Source organism: Armigeres subalbatus, chromosome 2 (genome assembly GCF_024139115.2).
Source record: "Armigeres subalbatus isolate Guangzhou_Male chromosome 2, GZ_Asu_2, whole genome shotgun sequence".
In the NCBI taxonomy this organism is placed as follows: domain Eukaryota; kingdom Metazoa; phylum Arthropoda; class Insecta; order Diptera; family Culicidae; genus Armigeres; species Armigeres subalbatus.
In genome coordinates this window covers 437,853,783-437,875,316 of record NC_085140.1, presented here as the reverse complement: position 1 = coordinate 437,875,316, position 21,534 = coordinate 437,853,783, and the positions used below count along the sequence as shown (strand labels likewise).

General features: G+C 39.4%; 1 protein-coding gene and 1 long non-coding RNA gene across 3 annotated transcripts in view; one reads left to right on the top strand and one right to left on the bottom strand.

The window, feature by feature from the left end:
• LOC134213626 (maternal protein tudor) overlaps positions 1–21,534 on the bottom strand; it is a 58,378-nt gene that overhangs the window by 35,399 nt on the left and 1,445 nt on the right. The gene's annotated exons all lie outside the window — the stretch shown is intronic.
• On the top strand, positions 16,274–16,911 carry LOC134218034 (uncharacterized). The gene is made up of 3 exons (XR_009981226.1): positions 16,274–16,335; positions 16,407–16,647; positions 16,712–16,911. It is a non-coding gene; the product is annotated as an uncharacterized LOC134218034 (long non-coding RNA).

Here is a 21,534-nt window from a genome sequence, read left to right as displayed (position 1 = left end):
GCCAAGTAGGCTTCGCGCCAACGGTGTACTGATCGCCATAAGAATCAGTCGTGTAGGCAGTAAGCCAAGTGAACCGCGGAAGGCCAGTTGGGCCAAGTGTAGGCAATAGGCCAAGTAGGCTTCGCGCCAACGGTGTACTGATCGCCAGAAGAATCAGTTGTGTAGGCAGTAAGCCAAGTGAACCGCGGAGGGCCAGTTGGGCCAAGTGTAGGCAGTAAGCCAAGAGCTTCCAGTTAGTCGAAATCTAACTGAGAAACCGCGGAAGGCCAGTTGGGCCAAGTGTAGGCAGTAAGCCAAGAGCTTCCAGTTAGTCGAAATCTAACTGAGAAACCGCGGAAGGCCAGTTGGGCCAAGTGTAGGCAGTAAGCCAAGAGCTTCCAGTTAGTCGAAATCTAACTGAGAAACCGCGGAAGGCCAGTTGGGCCAAGTGTAGGCAATAGGCCAAGTAGGCGTCGCGCCAACGGTGTACTGATCGCCAGAAGAATCAGTTGTGTAGGCAGTAAGCCAAGTGAACCGCGGAAGGCCAGTTGGGCCAAGTGTAGGCAGTAAGCCAAGAGCTTCCAGTTAGTCGAAATCTAACTGAGAAACCGCGGAAGGCCAGTTGGGCCAAGTGTAGGCAATAGGCCAAGTAGGCTTCGCGCCAACGGTGTACTGATCGCCATAAGAATCAGTCGCAGGCAGGAAGCCAAGTGAACCGCGGAAGGCCAGTTGGGCCAAGTGTAGTCAATAAGCCAAGTAGGCTTCGCGCCAACGGTGTACTGATCGCCAGAAGAATCAGTTGTGTAGGCAGTAAGCCAAGTGAACCGTGGTAGGCCAGTTGGGCCAAGTGAATCAAGTGAACCGAGTAATGACCACGTTGGAAGACGAGGTTCGTTACATGATCGAATATTTCAACGAGATAGATCGTCAAGTGAGTCTTGTAAGACAAACTCCAGCGCACCAAAGGTGGATGCGGATACCGTTGTCAGCAGAAGTTCTGAGGAGACAAGAACATACACCATTACATTGTGGCCCGGGACTACCGAAGAAAGGACACACCGGCAGAACATCACGAAGTATAAACCCCTTCGCTGGGCCAGAAGGTGAACAACAGTGCACTTGGAACAAAAAGCACAGGAGGAGTACGCCTTCGGAATCCGTCGGAACCGCATCCTTAACGACACTTCAGGTGAAGGTCCGTCGTACGGTGCACGCAACATAGTAGCAGTAACGGGCTCCCGCCTCGGTGCAGGCCAGCCCGCTAGACGATAGTGGTTATCACATAGAAAGAAAAACCGCAACCGTGTAAGCTTCCGCCTCGGCGTTAGGCTAGCTATACGGGTGCGCACCTTAAACCATCGGATCAGCTCCCGCCTCGGAGCAGGCCAGCTGACCGGTGTGACCAGCTCATCAATACTGTCGACTAACCGCCCGACCGATAGGGCCTAGTCTGGGACGGTACAAGGAAGGAGCACGTCAGACCATCAAGTTCCAACCAAGAGGACATTCGTTAACCAGGAAAGGAGTCAAGTGAGTCAAATTAAAGAAAATTTATATACAAACGTTGGAATGGATTTCCAATTTGAGATTAACAAGAATGGCCATTGTGGCTTATGTCAGGGTAAGGATGATAAGGATGTAATGGTGGCCTGCGACGATTGTAGTCGCTGGTTTCACCTTATGTGCGTAAATTTAAAACATAGACCGTTAAAAGAAGAACCTTGGTCTTGTGCCAAATGTGCCAAAATAAAATTAGAAATCCAAACACTGAAGGATCAGATCCAACAGTTGAAAGGCATAAATAAAATAGAGCCACAAGTAGAAATTTTTGAAGCTCTAATCCGAAAGGTTAACGACATCAACATCCATGGGCAAACGGCTATCGAAAAGCATATTGCTAGACAGTCTATGATAGAGTTACCATATTTTGATGGTAACTACAAGACTTGGTCCAGATTTAAGAAGATTTTCTTAGAGACCACTAAACAGGGCAACTTCTCGGACTTGGAGAATCTAACACGGCTCCAAAAGAGTTTAAAGGGAGAGGCATTGCGTGCAGTCAATGCGCTCTTGTTAGACCCCGATAATGTGGGGTCATAATCAATAAACTTGAAAACCGATTTGGGAATATAGAACTTATATACACAGGATTACTGCAGGATGTTCTTACGACAAGAAATCCTAGATTTGAAAATCCCCAAACTATGATTGATTTCATCTCCGCAGTGGGAAATTTGGTTGTCAACATGACTACATTAAATCGTACAGAATACTTGAACGATCAGCGGTTAATTAGAGACTTAGCAAATAAATTGCCTTCTAATTTGCATCAAAAGTGGTTGATGCACGTAAATGAAGAAAAAGAATTGTCTTCATTAATGAACCCATACGTTGCACTCACCCTTAATGATTTCTATGATTGGTTGAAACCACATGAAACATTAGCCACTATGTTGTTGGCGGAAAAGTTGAAGGGTAATGAGGGAGCCAACAAACTGGGGAAATCCGATCGTGTAAACTTCCATAAGTTACCGCCACGGAAATGTCCCAAATGTAACAAAAACCATAAATTGGTAGATTGTACCGATTTTAAGAAGATGCCTGTGAACAAGCGAAGGTTGTTCGCAGTGGAGAAGAAGCTTTGCTTCTCCTGTTGCAGCCCGAACCACAGAGTAATAGATTGCCGAAATAAAACCGTATGCAATATAGATGGATGTGCTGTTAGACACCATCGTTTGCTTCACGAAAACCCAGGGGGTAAAGATAAAGTCGAAACTGTGAAAGGAAATATAAATTATCACTCGAGGAGAACCCAAAAGGTATATTACCCTATACTTCCAGTTACATTATCTAATGGTGAGCATAAAATCAATACTCACATATTCTTTGATTCAGGCTCTTCTATTAGTCTAATTCATCAGCGAACAGCTGATGAATTAGAAGCGAAAGGCTCAAAACAGAAGATATCCTTGGCTTGGACTAACGGAGAAGTTCAAGAAGATGATAATAGTGAGATTATCAAGCTTAGAGTTAATGGATCAAACGGGAGGTATTTTACTTTGAAGGATCTTTGCACAGTAAGAAAACTTTCCCTGCCAAAGCAATCTCTAAATTATGAACAATTAAAGGGACGTTATCCTCATATTGAAGGATTAGACATAGAATCCTACGATAACGCAACTCCCACAATATTATTGGGGCTTCCACACGCTTATCTCTTTAGAAGCATCGAAGATAGAGTTGGTAAGTTCAACGAGCCACTGGCATCCAATACTAGACTAGGGTGGGTCTTGTACGGTTGCACAAATAATAATAATTTTTCGGCTCTCAACCATGTCTTTGTACTCAACGAGGTGGAGGAAGAGGAAAAATCCACGAAAGAAATAATGTCCGCATATTTCTCAACAGAGGCCTTTGGGGTAAAAGTACCATCGACGGAATTAGTTTCAAAGTCCGATGAGAGAGCCTTAAAAATTATGAACGACACTCTCACACGTACAGATAAAGGCTATGAAATAGGTTTACTGTGGAAGACTGATGATGTGAAACTTCCTAGTAGCTTTCAAACAGCTTTAAGTCGATTCTTACAGCAAGAAAAGAAACTTGAGCGTGATAATGATTTAAGAATCTGGTATCATGACAAAATTGAGGAATATATCAAAAGGGATATCTAAGAAAGTTGAGTCCAAAAGAGTACATGATTGAGAATAGTAAGACCTTCTATCTACCACACTTTATAACTATAAATAAGAACAAATCGAAACCGAGAATGGTGTTTGATGCAGCTGCCAAAGTCGACGGCGTATCATTAAATTCTCAGTTACTTTCTGGACCCGATATGACGGAATCATCTCTCAGGATAAAAATCAGATTTCGAGAAGGAAGCATTGCCGTCGCAGGGATATACAAGAAATGTTCCATCGCATTGGAATTAGACAAGAGGATCGAGGGTCCCAAAGAATTATCTCCAGGGAAAAATCCAATGTTAGACTCGAATTCTACGAAATGCAAGTCATGTCATTTGGGGCTACATGTTCTCCTGCTTGCGCGCAATTCGTAAAGAATAATCATGCCCAAAAATATAAGGACGAATGTCCAAAAGCAGTGGACGCGATATTAAAGAATCACTATGTAGATGATTACTTAGACAGTTTCGATGATTTAAGTGAAGCTGTAAACATCGTGTCCGATGTTATTAGAATTCATGACGAAGGTAATTTCAGAATGAGAAATTTTATTTCTAATTCAAAATCATTGCTCGATCAATTACCAAGCGACAGAGTGTCGCCTTTGAAGGAGATTAAATTAGATGATGAAGAAGGCGACTACGATAAAATTCTAGGAATGTATTGGGACATTCGGAAAGATAACTTCTTGTTCAGAATAAACTTTCCTAGTGAACCCACTAATGAACCTACGAAGCGGCAAGTCTTATCATTTATAATGAGTGTGTACGACCCGTTGGGTTTGATAGCACATATAACAATCGAGTCGAAGATACTAATGCAAGATATCTGGCGACTCGGAATAGGGTGGGATGATAAAATCTCAAACGATTTATCCAAAAAATGGAATATTTGGCTAAATAGACTATCTTCCATTACTAACATCAGAATTCCAAGATGCTACTCTCATTTTAAAAATCCCATCAGACGAGAACTTCATGTATTTTGCGATGCATCATTACACGCATTCGCAGCAGTCATTTACATGCGAACTATATGTCGCGACGATATTGATGTAACAATAGTCGTGGGTAAATCCAAGGTAGCTCCTACTAAGATTATGTCTGTACCACGTTTGGAGCTTCAAGCGGCTGTATTAGGAACAAGACTTCACAATACAGTTCTACAGGAAATAAGAGTAGAGATTAATAGTGTTACCCTTTGGTCAGACTCCAAAACTGTACTTAGCTGGATAAAATCAGAAACTCGCAAGTACAAGCAATTTGTACAATATCGGATAGGAGAGATACTAGAGAGTACGCTGGGATCTCAATGGAAGTACATAAAATCGAATTCTAATCCCGCAGATGAAGGTACCAAAATTACTAATGCGAAAACAACATGGATTAAAGGTCCTTCATTTCTAACGCTTAAGGAAGAAAATTGGGGACACGTGACTAAATACGATTTCTCGGACGATTTAAGCCATGAGGAATTACGTCCTGTTCTTGCAACAATGCAAACCTTTAAACCAGATCTGGATTGGATAAATATCCAATGGTGCTCTGATTGGACACGCTTAAAACGAGCCGTGAGTGGAGCACTCAAATATTTGGGAAAATTAAAGGCCAACATTAGAAAAGTCACCGTTGATATGATCATCTCAGCTGAAGACTTAGAGGAAGCTGAGATATTGCTTATACAAAAACTCAATGGGAAGCTTTCCCTAATGAAATGATGGATTTAAGCACCAAGCGAACAGTTGATAAATCGAGTCCGATTCGTACGCTCACACCATTCTTGGATAAGAATGGCACCATGAAATCGGAAACACGATACAAAACGCAGAATGCATACCATATTCTGCCAGGTATCCGTACATCTTACCGGCTAAACATATTGTATCGGACCTCATATTGAAAAACAAGCATGAGGAATTCAAACACCAGAAAACAAAAACGGCAGTGGCAGCCATACAACAAAAGTACCATATAGTAAATATTGATTCTGGGATGAAAAGAATAAAAATAAATGCCAACATTGCAAAAACGAAAATGCCAAGATAAATATACCAAAGATGGCACCGTTACCAGAATGTCGGCTACAACCATATGTGAAACCCTTCACTCATACCGGAGTAGATTACTTCGGACCCTATAACGTATCTATTGGGAGACGTACTGAAAAGAGATGGGAGTCTTGTTTACTTGCATGACTACGCGGGCGGTATATTTGGGCAATGCCGATAATCTAAGCGCGGCAGCTTTTTTGCTAAGCCTGAATTCTATACAGAGTAGAAGGGACGAATTAAATTCCTTTATAGCGATAATGGTACCAACTTTGTAGGAGCTAATAACGAGATGGCAAAAATCCAACATAGACTAGCATCAGAGGGAATAAGATGGCAATTTAATCCCCCAGCAGCACCACATTTTGGTGGAGCATGGGAAAGAATGGTAAAGGAAGTCAAGAGCCTTTTACCTAATGAAACCATGTCAGAATACGCATTTAGAGCTTTGCTAACCGAAATTGAAGGTATCATAAACAGCAGACCTCTTACCGCTATATCATTGGATGCAACCGATGACGAACCACTCACTCCAAACCATTTTTTGATTGGATGTGCTGGTGGAGCGGAACCATCATTAAATGATACTTCTAAACCTGAAGCGAACCGACAGCAGTGGAAAAGGGTACAACATATGGCAAAGAATTATTGGGATCGGTGGTTGCACGAATACCTTCCCTCCCTGGCCAAAAGATCAAAGTGGGCTGAAGAAGTTAACAACATTAAGGTTGGCGACATCGTTATGATCGCTGACGACGATCAAAAGGCAAGATGGCGAAAGGGAATGATCATTAAAGTCCACCCATCGAAAGAAGGTCAAATTCGATCAGCGGTAGTTAAAACGGCAACGGGCGAATTTACTCGTCCGGTAGCCAAACTGGCGGTATTGGATGTACTACCACCAGATGACGTTACTACCTCCGAAGACAAGCCGAAAAAGAAAAGGTCAAATAAGAGGAAAGCGCCCTCTGAAAATGTTTCTGAGTGCAATAAATTTGTCGGGGCAATTAACAAATTACCGGAAGGGTACGAGTACGGTAAAAGAAAATGCGTTGATATCGAAAGGGTCAAACAAATTGCTGCGGCTATCGCAAAACCAAAGCCCAAGATAAAAAAGAAAAGGATACGAGCCGTAAATTGGACAAGCATGATGGTTATATTGTACTTTGTATGTGCTCTTTTGGGAAGCGCGATATCCTTCGATGGATCTGGATTGATAGCCTTTGATTGCGGAAATCCGGAGGTCAATCTTACGAGCTACTCCCTGTTAGATGTAGCTTCATGTATACCACCCTCGAACAACTTGTCGACAAGCGAATTGCAAATACAAGTATTGCAGAGGAGTGTTAAAAGTGAAGTCAAGGCCTATCAATGTAAAGTAATAGCCAAGAGGAGGATTAAGCATTGCGGAATGCATTCTCACACTTCAGAATATGAACGCGGCTATGAATACATTGTGAAAGAGTTCACATCCGAAGAATGTCATTTATCACATCAGCTAGGCATAATTAAATTAGCTTACGATCATCAACTGCGCGAATTGAAACGCAATGCTACCACTCGCGGAGAGGCACTGATAGTGGGATCAGTTTGGGAAGCCACTGTAAAGGAGGCACCTACCGAACTCCAAAATATACTTGGGAAGATGCCGTGGTTTATTACGAGTATGAGATCACATTGCGAGATTACATGGCAGTAGTAGATCATGAAAATGATGTTATACACTTGAGAAACGGTCTCACATGCAGATTTTCTCAAGGAAAATGTTTAGATTCGGAAGACGGATACATAACATGGGACGCCGTCTCCAACAACGGATGTGAAGAATCAGAATACGAGGTAATTTATGAGGGTTTGGTAAATCGAACCCAAAACGAAAAAGGGGATAAACATAACAAAATCTCAAACGCCGTCTATAGCACAATTTCAGACACACATCTGTTCTCTATTAGAGCTAGGGAAAAGACAAAATTTGTGGGCACTTAGGTTTTATGACCGATCATCCTCGTATCGTTATTGTTGAAGTGGTAGGCTTCAACTCTCCTTTCAAAAGGAAATCTACGACGGGTAGAAACTTTGATTTATTTACATATTTCAATTCCAAAATAACCCTAGTAGAAAACTATATTGGGAAAAGCATGTCGGAACTTTACAGCACGGTTATGACCGAAATGTGTAAAGTAGACAAAACACTGATGGAAACCAAATTAACACTGGCACGTCTCAACCCTACAGAATTTGTAACCAGTATCATAAAACGATCTGGATACACCGCTGTGGTGGCAGGAGAAGTTTTGCACGTATTGGAATGCAAACCAGTTTATGTAACTCCCAGGTCGGACGAGAATTGTTATCAGGAAATACCTGTAACTTATAACAATCTTTCCATGTTTATAGCACCAGTAAGCCACGTACTGCAAAATAGAGGTACACAGATTGATTGTACACCTCTTCTTCCGGCCAAGTTTCAAATAGGTGGAAGATGGTACACCACCGACGGACGGATAAGAGAAACCACGTCGCCGTTAAAGCTAACTACAGATTTAATAACCACGTGGACTTATACTCATCTTCCAAACCTAATACAAAGTGGTGTTTATGACGCAGAAAGCGTGATCAAGATGAGAAACATGATCTATGAACAGGGTGACAAAAGAGCAGCATCTAATGTTTTACATAAAATTTTGGTCGGAGAGCGACCAGATTTTCAAGGATTCCGTTTTGATGCTTTGATATCGGATCGAATGATTGAAAATGTTTTTGAAAAATATTGGTCTAAGTTACTCTCATGGTCAACCTGGTTGGGAAACATAACTTCTACCTTTATTGGTATATACATGATAGGAAGAATAATTAAATTTACGATTGACACTATTATGCACGGGCGCATATTATATGACATATATGGTTTGGGATGGCAACTACTTGCATCATTTTGGGATTCTTTAACAAGTTTTCTTTCTCATAGAAATGCTATGAAAAGAACAGAAACACAAAATAATAAAAATGAAAATCCACCGCAACACGAAGTAGAAGTCGTTCAAGAAAATTTTGACAAGCCCAGCGCTCCATTCTACCCAAATTTATTTTCGCGGATTAATGAGCAAATTTGAGTAAACCTAGCGTTTTACGGGCTCCGGAATGTCGCTGCGCGAACAAAATTAGTTCATCATAAAATCAATCACGCCGTTGCACCCAGCATTGCAACGCGTTGGTCTAAGCCATACCGATGTTGATGTCATATTAAGAAACTGTAAGTGATAAGTAGAGCGGAAAAAGGCATAACTAATTTACATAAGGACAGCTAGGAACGAGTATCGCACACAGATTAGGCGATAAACACGCCCACGCGTAGGCGCATGTGGCAATAAACATTTTCCTTTCTCTTTCGTCCTGCCAGAATGCAGTCCTTTGGCAGGAACGATACAAATGTTTTTCAATCCTAAGAAGCTAATGTTATGCAATCATAGAAGATAAGCCGCGCCTTAAATTGTGAGCCCTTCCCGATCTGGCCGTAAGAGCAAGCGAAAGAGAATCGAATAAGGATAATTACCAGATCTGGATGGGCGTTAGTTAATAAGCTCAATACTATTATACAAGTGGTAGATCACCACACATTCAAGAGTTACATTAGGCGCAACGTGGAAGATCACCACACATTGAAGAATAGTTGTAATGAGTGAAATAGAAAATATTCGTAGATTAATCACTAATGCCCAAAAGAGAGCAAAAATGTGACCCAAATATTTCTAAATTGTAAATCACTAATGTATCATGTAGAAGTAAGACCCTTACCCGGGTGAATGTTTCAAATAAGATTAAGTTCGATGTTTTACTCCTGATTCTTTAATTAGAATTTCGAAACTCCGGTCTTCAACTTCCCTGCTTGACTCGAAAACGTCTCTCCGTAAAGGAGAAACAAGTAGTATCAAAAGGACTTTTTGGTTTGGTTCCTTGGATCGAAACAAGTTGCTCTGTAACAGGAGTAACAAGTAGTTCCTTGGGAAAGTAACCTCGCGGTGTGCATTTGCGAAGGACATCTCCCTAACCGGAGAAAGAAGTAGCTCCTGCACCCAGAAAATTAGTGACAGTCCAGCGAGGTCGTCACAACCCGGTTCCTTGGATCGAAAAGGTCTCTCCCTAACAGGAGAAACAAGTAGTTTCGAGGAATCACCAAGCCGGCGTGCATTTGCGAAAAACGTCTCCTCACACGGAGAAATAAGTAGCTCTTACACCCGAAACTCCAGTGACGACTGCGTCGACTTCGTCACAGCCGTCGTAGATAGAATTCCGAAGGGTGATATCAAGATCTGTTTGGGCGACTTCATTGCGAAGATCGGATCCGACAACTCGAACCATGAGCGCATTATGGGACGCCATGGTCTCGGAGAAATGAGCGAAAACGGAGAGCTGTTCGCAGAATTTTGTGGTAATAACGACATGGTGATCGGGGGATCGCTCTTCCCTCATCGACCGGTTCACAAGGTCACGTGGGTCTCCCGTGACGGCTTTACAGAAAATCAAATCGACCACATCTGCATCAGCCGAAAATGGAAACGGAGCCTTCTTGATGTACGGAATAAACGTAGTGCCGATATCGCGTCTGATCATCACCTCCTCATCGGCGAAATACGCCTGCGCATTGCGCGGATTCGTCGGCAGGAGGAAAGAGTTGGACGACGATTCAACACACGCCGACTGGAAGATGCCACGGTGAAACGGTCCTTCGTTGAAGAACTGGAGACGCGTGCTGCAGATATTCCGGAAGGTGGCAGCGTGGAAGACCAATGGACCGCCATCAAGAATGCCTTCATCGCCACCAGCGAGAACAATCTGGGCGAACTACGCCCAGAGAAAACAATGGATCACCGATGACACCTGGAGGAAGATAGAGGAGCGAAGAGAAGCCAAAGCCGCGATAGAGCGATCGAAAACCAGAGGAGCCAAAGTCTTAGCCCGTCAACGATACACGGCTCTTGAGAAGGAAGTAAAACGCTCATGTCGACGGGACAAGCGAGCGTGGGCAGACTCTCTGGCCGACGAAGGAGAGAGAGCCGCCGCAACCGGGGACATTCGCCTCCTCTACGATATCTCACGACGCTTAAGCGGGGCGAAGATGAATGTAACGATGCCTGTGAAAGACGCGAATGATCAGTTATTGACCGACCCAACTGACCAGCTGAAACGCTGGTTCGAGCACTTCGAACAACTTTTTCAAGTGCCAGCCAGGCCATCACCACCTCGGCATGATCTGCCTAGGATCCGACGTATAACACGTGTCAATACCGAAGCTCCATCACTGCTAGAGATTCAAACAGCCATCCAAAGCATGAAATCGAATAAAGCCCCAGTGGTCGACCGCATATCAGCCGAGATGCTCAAAGCTGACCCCATGACATCCGCTCAACTACTGCATCCAGGGTGGCCACTGAAACTCGATTTTCAAATTCCCGGTTTTTTCCCGCTTTTCCCGGTATTTTTTGTCAAATTTTCCCGGTTTTAATTTAATTTAAAAAAAATCAGGGTAAGAGTTTTTATACCTTTTATACTTAAATTATCAATTTACTAATTTGAACAAAGATTTAACCCAAAGACAATCTTCGTTTCCGACCAAAATAATGATTCAGTTTTCTAAAAAAGATTTATACACATTTTATACACAACATTGGATTCGTAATTTATTCAATTTCACTTTTTTAATTTATAGAATTAATGTCTAGAAAGTAAATCTTGGATTTTTTTATTTAAAACTTTGAAACCTATTCATTATTCCCCGTGTAACAATTTAGAAAACTATCTTAGAGTATCCTTTTCACCATCATAACATTCTATTATATTAGGTTAGTTGTGGAAAAATATACTAAACTATGATGAGTTCGGTGGTCTAGTGACTAACGCTTCGCCTTATAAGCAGGAGGTCGTAGGTTCAATTCCAGACTCGTCCCTTTCCTACTTGGTATTTCTATCTTAGTTCTTTCTGTGTTTTACGTTCTACCAAAACGATTCCTACTGTTAAATCCTTCCACACTAACAATTCCAAAACCTCCCGTGGCACCTATGAGAGGTCATAGAGTTCTCTGCATCTTTCTTAAATAGGTGTCCAACTAGCAATCCTAGCCAACGTAGCTAGGACAGATCTTTTCTATTGGAAAGTGCATTGCTTTCATCTAAGAGATTGGTCCCAAATCAATATCTGTGGTAACGGATGAAAGTAATGCTACTCTCATACAATAGTCTTGGCTTGTACCACCTACGAATTTGTGCGAATTGCTCAATGCTAATGCTAGTTGTGAAAAAACTAAACTAAAGATATTTTACTCTTTAGAATATTACAGACATATTCACGAAGTATTAAAAAATTACCATTTTCAATGATTTGTAGAATTTTCAAATATAAAAAAAAAACTCTTGAACATGTGTTAACATATATATGATTTACCACATTCATTTTTTTCGAATTCTGTGCAATTGGAAATTACATACAAATAACAGAAGTACATACAAAGGCAAACTAGGACATTAAAAGAATAACTTATAGATGAAAACATTCATTTGAAAAAATGAATATTTCGATATTCGATTCTATGCTTTTATGTTGGTAGTGCGCACCACAATGTCTTATAATATTTATGATATATGGTAAATTACTCATATTTTTGCCCAAGTTTTTGTTTACCAGATTTAATTAATCACAAATCGTTTAGGTCCTATACTAAAGGATATCCCTCAACCCCATAACTGAGGATATCATACAACAAATGTACGCATACGTACAAAATATCGCAAGTCAGTCAAAAAGCCGATTACTCGAAATTTTTTTTTTTTTTTTTTTTTCGAGAGTTGACCAGCTGTAGTCTTAATAGACTGGTATCTCGGCTGGGCTCTCCATGTGATACACAATACCAGCAGACGACTCAAGCTATGTTGCTCACTAGGTCACTGCGGCCTGGGTTTGTATTGTGATCATACCGATACATTATTCTTTCTATCTACAGTCTGTCAATTATAAACCGAACAAATAATGGAAGCTCAACATGTACATAGATGTTTTCTGAATAAGTAGTTAACATGTAAATTTAATTATTAGTTACTTGGAGCCGACATTCAATACCTAATAGTAGTCTATGTTGACAACAGGTGGTACTGTTGCCATTTCCAAGTAACAATTTCGAATAAAGATGTAATGATATCATTCTGGTAGGGTAGTTTCAAAATAGATTAATTTAAGTACTATTGTAATAAATGGACACATTGAAGAGCTTCCCTTATTTTAACACGGTTGAGTATCGGATGTTTGTCAATACGTCGTCGAGTTAATTGTATCCTATCAGTCACAGTAATGTCATATGTTAAAGTTTCAGTAGTCTAATAGTGATCATTATACAAAATTTCTGTCCAGTTGTTCCGTAATTGCTTTTTTGGTCAAGTTCTATTCCCTTTTCTAATATTCAAACCTTTATTATTTATTAAAATAATGAGGTCTAAAATTCAGTTATTCAGATTCAGGGTATACAATATTCAACGCATCATATGGTTTATCCTCATTTCCGTAAGTGGTCAAGTTATTAGTCTTGTAGCAATTATAGTGGTACTAGTTATTCTCGATCTTGTGAGTGCAATGGTCTCAATTAACTATTCTAAACAGAACTCTGTCTCTTATCTTTCTGTCCACCGATGGTCATGTATTTATTTTCGTTTTTTATTATTTATTTGATATCTTTAAATTTCAGTCATTTATTTTACTATCGGTCATTTATTTTATTATAAGGTAAAGGTCAACGAATTTGTCTTAATACGAGAAACACTAAGTCATGTCCCCTATATATCCGCTAATTTTTCTAACTAACCTAATAGAAGGAAGAGAGAAACAGTTTTTTTGCGTTGATCCATGCAGCTAGAGAGACTAAAATAAAAAGATTATCGAGAAGATATAATAGATACATTCACTATCTCCAATGCCAAATTAGTAAATCTACAAATTCTACTTTTCACTACTAAAATTCTACTTCAGCTATACGGGTACAAAATGAATTATTGTTAGCTACTACTACAAGTATAAATAGATGTATGCTATTTGGATAAGCGTTTGTTTCAGGGTCTTGTTAGTATTAGAGTTATGTTAGTTAGACCCCTACTGAGCCCTGCCGGCACCTCCAAATTTACCAATAGGCAGTTGTTGTTAGATCGTGCGACACTAACCATTAGTTAACTTGGAGGCATGGTACCTCAAGTGTTTGGTATAACTGTTGACCTTATTTAAGTAAGATGTGATAAAAGTTTCTCTACGGAGCTTATTTTCAAACCATTACCATTAAAATAACGATATTCTTGTGAAAGAGATATAAAAAATGGAAAAATATCTTAATTTTTTAAATTTAGTGTTGAACTTAACCTTTGTTTGAAAAAAGCACTCTATTAAACAACAAAAATAAAAATAAAATAAAAATCTTTTTAAGACACTTGAAATATCAACGTCAAGCCCCTTATCCATGGACAGGGAAAAAGCCGATTACTCGAAATTGGAATCAAAATGATCTAGAGGCAAATAGATCTGAAAAAAAAACTATTTATTTTTTATACCTCACACATTATATACTAAAATCAAATAACTCAGTTGAAATGCGATTGAACAATAAAAATTAAAGAGTAAATCTTTCCATTTATATCAGCTTCATTAAAAACTTTAAAGAATTTTGAATGTAAGTTGTCAAAAATTTATTTTTTCCCGGTTCATGTTCTGAATTCCCGGTTTTTCCCGCTTTTTTCCCGGTGACTTCAATTTCCCGTCTTTTTCCCGCTTTTCCCGTTTTTCCCGGTTCGGTGGCCACCCTGTGCATCGTTTATTTCGTAATATCTGGGACACCGCAACTTTCCCGGTCGACTGGATGCAAGGTATCTTAGTGAAGGTGCCCAAAAAGGGTGACCTGACTGTATGCGATAACTGGCGAGGCATTATGTTGCTGTGTACCGTTCTCAAAGTTCTGTGCAAAATTATCCTAGCCCGGATTCAGGAGAAGATCGATGCGACTCTCCGGCGGCAGCAAGCCGGATTCCGTGCCGGAAGATCCTGTGTGGACCATATTGTCACGCTCCGCATCATTTTGGAGCAGGTCAAAGAGTCCCTTTACTTGGTATTCATTGACTACGAAAAAGCTTTCGACCGTCTCAATCACGAGAATATGTGGGGCGCCCTGAGACGCAAGGGGGTTCCTGAGAAAATCATCGGCCTCATCGAAGCACAGTACGAGGCCTTTTCGTGTAGAGTGCTGCACAATGGGGTCCTGTCCGACCCTATCCGGGTCGTAGCTGGTGTGAGGCAAGGATGTATTCTATCACCGTTACTGTTCCTCATCGTAATCGCTGGTAGATGCGATTGACCGTGAACCAAACCGCGGGCTGTTATGGCAGCCTATAACCATGGAGCACCTATCAAGCACGGATCAAGAAAGCAAGGGCTGCCTTTGCGAGTTTAAGAAATATCTGGAAAAACAGGCAGATAAGTGAACGCACCAAAATACGAATTTTCAACTCTAACGTGAAATCTGTGCTGTTATACGCTAGCGAAACATGGTGTGTATCAGTGGAGAACACTCAACGACTGCAGGTGTTCATTAACAGATGCCTGCGGTATATAATTCGGGCCTGGTGGCCTCACAACTGGATCTCAAACAACGAGCTCCATCGTCGTTGTCACCAGAGGCCGATAACAACAGAAATTCGGGATCGGAAGTGGGGCTGGGTCGGCCACACTCTACGTAGGGGCGGAAACGAAATCTGTAAGCAAGCATTAGACTGGAACCCAGCGGGACATCGCAGCAGAGGCAGACCCAGAGGATCATGGCGGAGAAGCCTCAATAAAGAAATAAAAGAAGTCGACCGAAATCTAACCTGGCAACAGGTTAAAGCGATAGCCGGGCATCGCTCAGGATGGAGATCTTTCAAGTCGGCCCTTTGCACCACCGGAGGTGTACAGGATCCATAACTAACTAAACCAACCTTTGTGTTTGAAATTAAGTTTCTTTTTGGTTTAATTCTACCTGAAAAAATATGTCATTACCACATTAATTTTGGTTGTTTCAAACCCTTATTTTTATGTTGAATTATTCTAAAATTTAGTTTTTATTAATCAATAATTAGTTTATTTGTCTCTCTTGTGATAGCTTGATATCAACATAAAATATTAGGTTGATTTAGCGTGAAGAATAACTTGATTCAAACTCTATCTTTGTAAACTTTGAAAACAAACCAAAACTGAATTTAGAACAAACTAAACTTTTAAATTGTTCGATTGTCAGTGAGTTTTCTGCCTGACTACTGATGTGATAAAAATATAAAGTGAAGAAAAATATAGGGGTAATGACGGCTTTGGCAGGTTTCGTTCTATTATTGGCAGGGGGTTTTTTATGACTGATTATGCTCAAATTTGGCCCAAACATTCTTTGCATATCAAAGAATATTATGGCCAAATTTCATAAAATTCGGTCGACAAAAACCCCACTGCCAATAATAGAACAAAACCTGCCAAAGCCGTCTGTTCCCCTACCTAAGTACTCGGAAACACCAAACCTTGGGGAAAAAATGATTCAGGCGTGATTGCATTTTTCCTTCGGATTTTTCAAAATTGTAAGTATAACTTTGATCTAGGGCTATTCCATTAGCGTCTTATGATAATCATATTTTCTCATTGTTTGCAGGTATAATCAGTATATAATAATTCCTCATGCGAAAATTATGAGTTATGTTGAGTAAATTGTGAAAAACTAAAATTAAGAATCGTATGGAAACTTCGCATGGGCAGTTCAGCAGGCGCATTTTCGCCTACTATGCAGGACAGTCTGCCGGATCGACTAGTATACTATATCAGGGCTGATAGCAATGAATGTCGTTCAAAATAGTGACTTTAGTGACCAATGGTGACGAAAAAATGACCAAATAGTGACTTTCCATTGCAGAAAAAGTGACCAAATAGTGACTTTTTTAACATTTTTTTTTATTTTAGATTTTAAAAATCCGACCATTTCATTCCCCTTCACACTTTGTACGCAAAGGTGACGTTGAACTACGTAACTGTATGTAATTGTAATGTACAGGTTTTCGACTTTTCTGTTCGATGAGACCAAGGCAAGCGATTTTCAAGCCCAGAGTAAATCTGTTTTCGTTGTGTATCCTGTGCTCCTGAGCTTGAGTGAGCATCACGAACCCTGGTGATAATGATAAAAATAATGATAAAATGATAAAAATAAAATTTTCAAATAATCGAGGATGAACAACACTCTCAAGCGATCACATATTGGCATCAATAGACGTAAGCGAGAAGCTGCCGTCAAACGTCCCCAAGCTTTCGAGAGAAAACGCTCGTGTAAGTCAGTAGAAACGGACTGCTCTAGATAAAAGCCCTGTATAACACTTAAATCATTTCACAGATTTCGGGTAATTATTTCACAAAATTTTCGGTGATTTTTCCTTTCTTTCTTTTCCTAACTTGTTATTCTGTTACAGCAGTTTTTTATAACAGCGGTTTCTAAAAAACTTGTACCATTAGTAGTTAAAATAACAAAATCTCTTCTAGTTTTAACAAATATGTTAGCAGTTGAATAAAAATACAACTCGATGTGTTACATAAAACGTGGTGAAAATAGCTTATATACTATAACAAATTATGTTATTGAAAAGATTATGATTATCCATAATGTAGGCAATTAACTTTATTCAGCTGGTTTAACTATGAATGTGGGTTCAAGTTAGTACCTTCACTTTTTTCCAATTCTTATCTACCCAAAATGTAGACTGCCAAAAATATCTATATAAGATATATGTGTCGCCGTTATAAATTTTTTGCAATAGCTCCACCCTAATATAATCGATATCTTCTTCTTCTTCGTTGGCATTACATCCCTCACTGGGACAGAGCCGCCTCGCAGCTTAGTGTTCATTAAGCACTTCCAAAGTTATTAACTGCGAGGTTTCTAAGCCAAGTTACCATTTCTGCATTCGTACATCATGAGGCTAACACGATGATACTTTTATGCCCAAGAAGTCGAGACAATTTCAATCCGAAAATTGCCTAGACCGGCACCGGGAATCGAACCCAGCCACCCTCAGCATGGTCTTGCTTTGTAGCCGCGCATCTTACCGCACGGCTAAGGAGGGCCCCCAATATAATCGATATAGAACCACATAAATTAAATAATTGCTAATTCGAAACCACACATAAAGTTTATTTGGGTATATATTTTATTAGTAGTTCGCGTGGAGAATGGTTATGTGTGCGCTGATATACATCATAAATTAAATCTATGGATTTTTGCCAATAAATATGTGTGGATTTTTAGTAGTGTAGGCAATTTTTTTTCGATAAAAATAAACATAACACATTATGTTATAATCATGTTATGACGATCATGAAATGTTCATTCCTCCATCTTTGACAGATAATTTTTAACAACATTATTGCAAGTATTGTTATTTGTATCACATATTGATATAATCGTAATAAAATTTTGTTATGATTAACTGGTCAGGTAGTGTATCCACTGTATTTGCCACACCTAATGCAATGGCTAGCATAGAGAGCTTTCAATTAATAACTAAGGAAATGCTAATAAATGACTGAGTTGAAAAGTAGGCCAAGTTCCAGTTGGAATGTAGAAATCTTGTGGAAGAAGAATCTTGCGACGCACTTACGAGATAAACTGATTCACCGAAACCGATTGCTAAACTGTTAGCAAGTTTAAATAGTAAATATAATCATACATAAATATTGTGACACACCGGAGTCGGTTTTTACGCGAAGGATATAAGTCACGTAAACTAAAATAACGTAAAAACGCGTGAATCCCTAAATATGTCTGATTGAACCACGGAAATGCCGAAATTCGAGTGAAAAACTCAAAGGTGCAGCCCAATCGGGTTGTACGCAATGGTGACGTTGAACTACGTAGCTGTTTGTAATGTACAGAATTTCGACTTTTCTGTTCGATTTCGATGAGACCAAAGCAAGTTTATCATGTGCTCCTGAGATTGAGTAAGCATTACGGGCCCTGGTGATGTATATAATTTTTAGATCAATATTTGAAAAAGGAGATAAAAATATTTTTTTCAAATAATCAAGGATGCACAATACTCTCAAGCGATCACATAGGAAACCAAATTATAAATTGATAAAAACTAGCTAGAGAGTAAGAATCGTTCAATAATTGTATCTCGATTCGAAGCATTGATAAATGCTACTTGTTAACTTATTTTCCTACATAAAACCAAAACACAATGCCAAACATCCGATTGAAGTTCATTGTTGACATTAAATTGGTATTAGTTAGGTTTACATTTAAATGATTAATTTGGTTTTATTATCGATCGATTGCAAGATTTGAAAAGTTATCGCCGATGAAAACTCGCCTAGTTTTCACACCTGAGAAGTTATCAAAAGATAATTTCAATAATTATTGTATGAGAATGATTCAGCACAACCCTGGCTGATAGTGTACCACTTAAACCATCACCGACGCAAACTGGAACAGAGACTAAGCACCCGCCACTAAGTCTATCTAAACCCCCGGTGGCTCAGAAAAGCCCATCGTTAAAGATGGTCTGTTAACGGCGTTTGGTGGACATCCTATGGAGGAAGTCAGACTAGACGCGGAAAAGAAGTTTAACAGTTGATTGATAATAATTATTATTCCTTCACGTGAGTTGCGTCGGACTTTGCGTTTACTACGGCAGACACCTAGTAATTAGCAAAAACGAGCAGAAGAAAGTTTCCCAGAACGCATCCATTGCAGCAGCGAAGGAGATTCCGAGCCCCTCTACTGGCATCAATAGACGTAAGCGAGAAGATGCCGTCAAACTCTCCCAAGCTATCGAGAGAAAACGCACGTATAAGTTAGCAGAAAGAAGCTGCACCCGCTAAAAGCCCTGTAAGTTGCATTAATTTGACGTCTATGCTGGCTTAAGTTCTCCTTTTAGCTTTTTTTTTTTTTTTTTTTTTTTTTTCGAGAGTTGACCAGTTGTAGTCTTAATAGACTGGTATCTCGGCTGGGCTCTCCATGTGATACACAATACTAGCAGACGACTCAAGCTATGTTGCTCACTAGGTCACTGCGGCCTGGGTTTGTATTGTGATCATACCGATACATTATTCTTTCTATCTACAGTCTGTCAATTATAAACCGAACAAATAATGGAAGCTCAACATGTACATAGATGTTTTCTGAAGCCGACATTCAATACCTAATAGTAGTCTATGTTGACAACGGGTGGTACTGTTGCCATTTCCAAGTAACAATTTCGAATAAAGATGTAATGATATCATTCTGGTAGGGTAGTTTCAAAATAGATTAATTTAAGTACTATTGTAATAAATGGACACATTGAAGAGCTTCCCTTATTTTAACACGGTTGAGTATCGGATGTTTGTCAATACGTCGTCGAGTTAATTGTATCCTATCAGTCACAGTAATGTCATATGTTAAAGTTTCAGTAGTCTAATAGTGATCATTATACAAAATTTCTGTCCAGTTGTTCCGTAATTGCTTTTTTTGGTCAAGTTCTATTCCTTTTGTAATATTCAAACCTTTATTATTTATTAAAATAATGAGGTCTAAAAATTCAGTTATTCAGATTCAGGGTATACAATATTCAATATAATAGTGGATGAACGCATCATATGGTCTATCCTCATTTCCGTAAGTGGTCAAGTTATTAGTCTTGTAGCAATAATAGTGGTACTAGTTATTCTCTATCTTGTGAGTGCAATGGTCTCAATTAACTATTCTAAACAGAACTCTGTCTCTTGTCTTTCTGTCCACCGATGGTCATGTATTTATTTCGTTTTTTATTATTTATTTGATATCTTTAAATTTCAGTCATTTATTTTACTATCGGTCATTTATTTTATTATAAGGTAAAGGTCAGCGAATTTGTCTTAATACGAGAAACACTAAGTCATGTCCCCTATATATCCGCTAATTTTTCTAACTAACCTAATAGAAGGAAGAGAGAAACAGTTTTTTGCGTTGATCCATGCAGCTAGAGAGACTAAAATAAAAAGATTATCGAGAAGATATAATAGATACATTCACTATCTCCAATGCCAAATTAGTAAATCTACAAATTCTACTTTTCACTACTAAAATTCTACTTCAGCTATACGGGTACAAAATGAATTATTGTTAGCTACTACTACAAGTATAAATAGATGTATGCTATTTGGATAAGCGTTTGTTTCAGGGTCTTGTTAGTATTAGAGTTATGTTAGTTAGACCCCTACTGAGCCCTGCCGGCACCTCCAAATTTACCAATAGGCAGTTGTTGTTAGATCGTGCGACACTAACCATTAGTTAACTTGGAGGCATGGTACCTCAAGTGTTTGGTATAACTGTTGACCTTATTTAAGTAAGATGTGATAAAAGTTTCTCTACGGAGTTTATTTTCAAACCATTACCATTAAAATAACGATATTTTTGTGAAGGAGATATAAAAAATGGAAAAATATCTTAATTTTTTAATTTAGTGTTGAACTTAACCTTTGTTTGAAAAAAGCACTCTATTAAACAACAAAAATAAAAATAAAATAAAAATCTTTTTAAGACACTTGAAATATCAACGTCAAGCCCCTTATCCATGGACAGGGCTTAAGTTCTCCTTTTAGCTTTGCGTATAAAGGCGCAGAGTCCGGAGATGGATAGATCGATTCTCGATCCGATCTAGGATGTTTTCGGGAAAACATTCTCGACACCCTGGGCATAGTGTATCCATTGTATTTGCCACACAAGATACATACTAATGCAATGGCGGGCATAGAAAGCTTTCAATTAATAACTA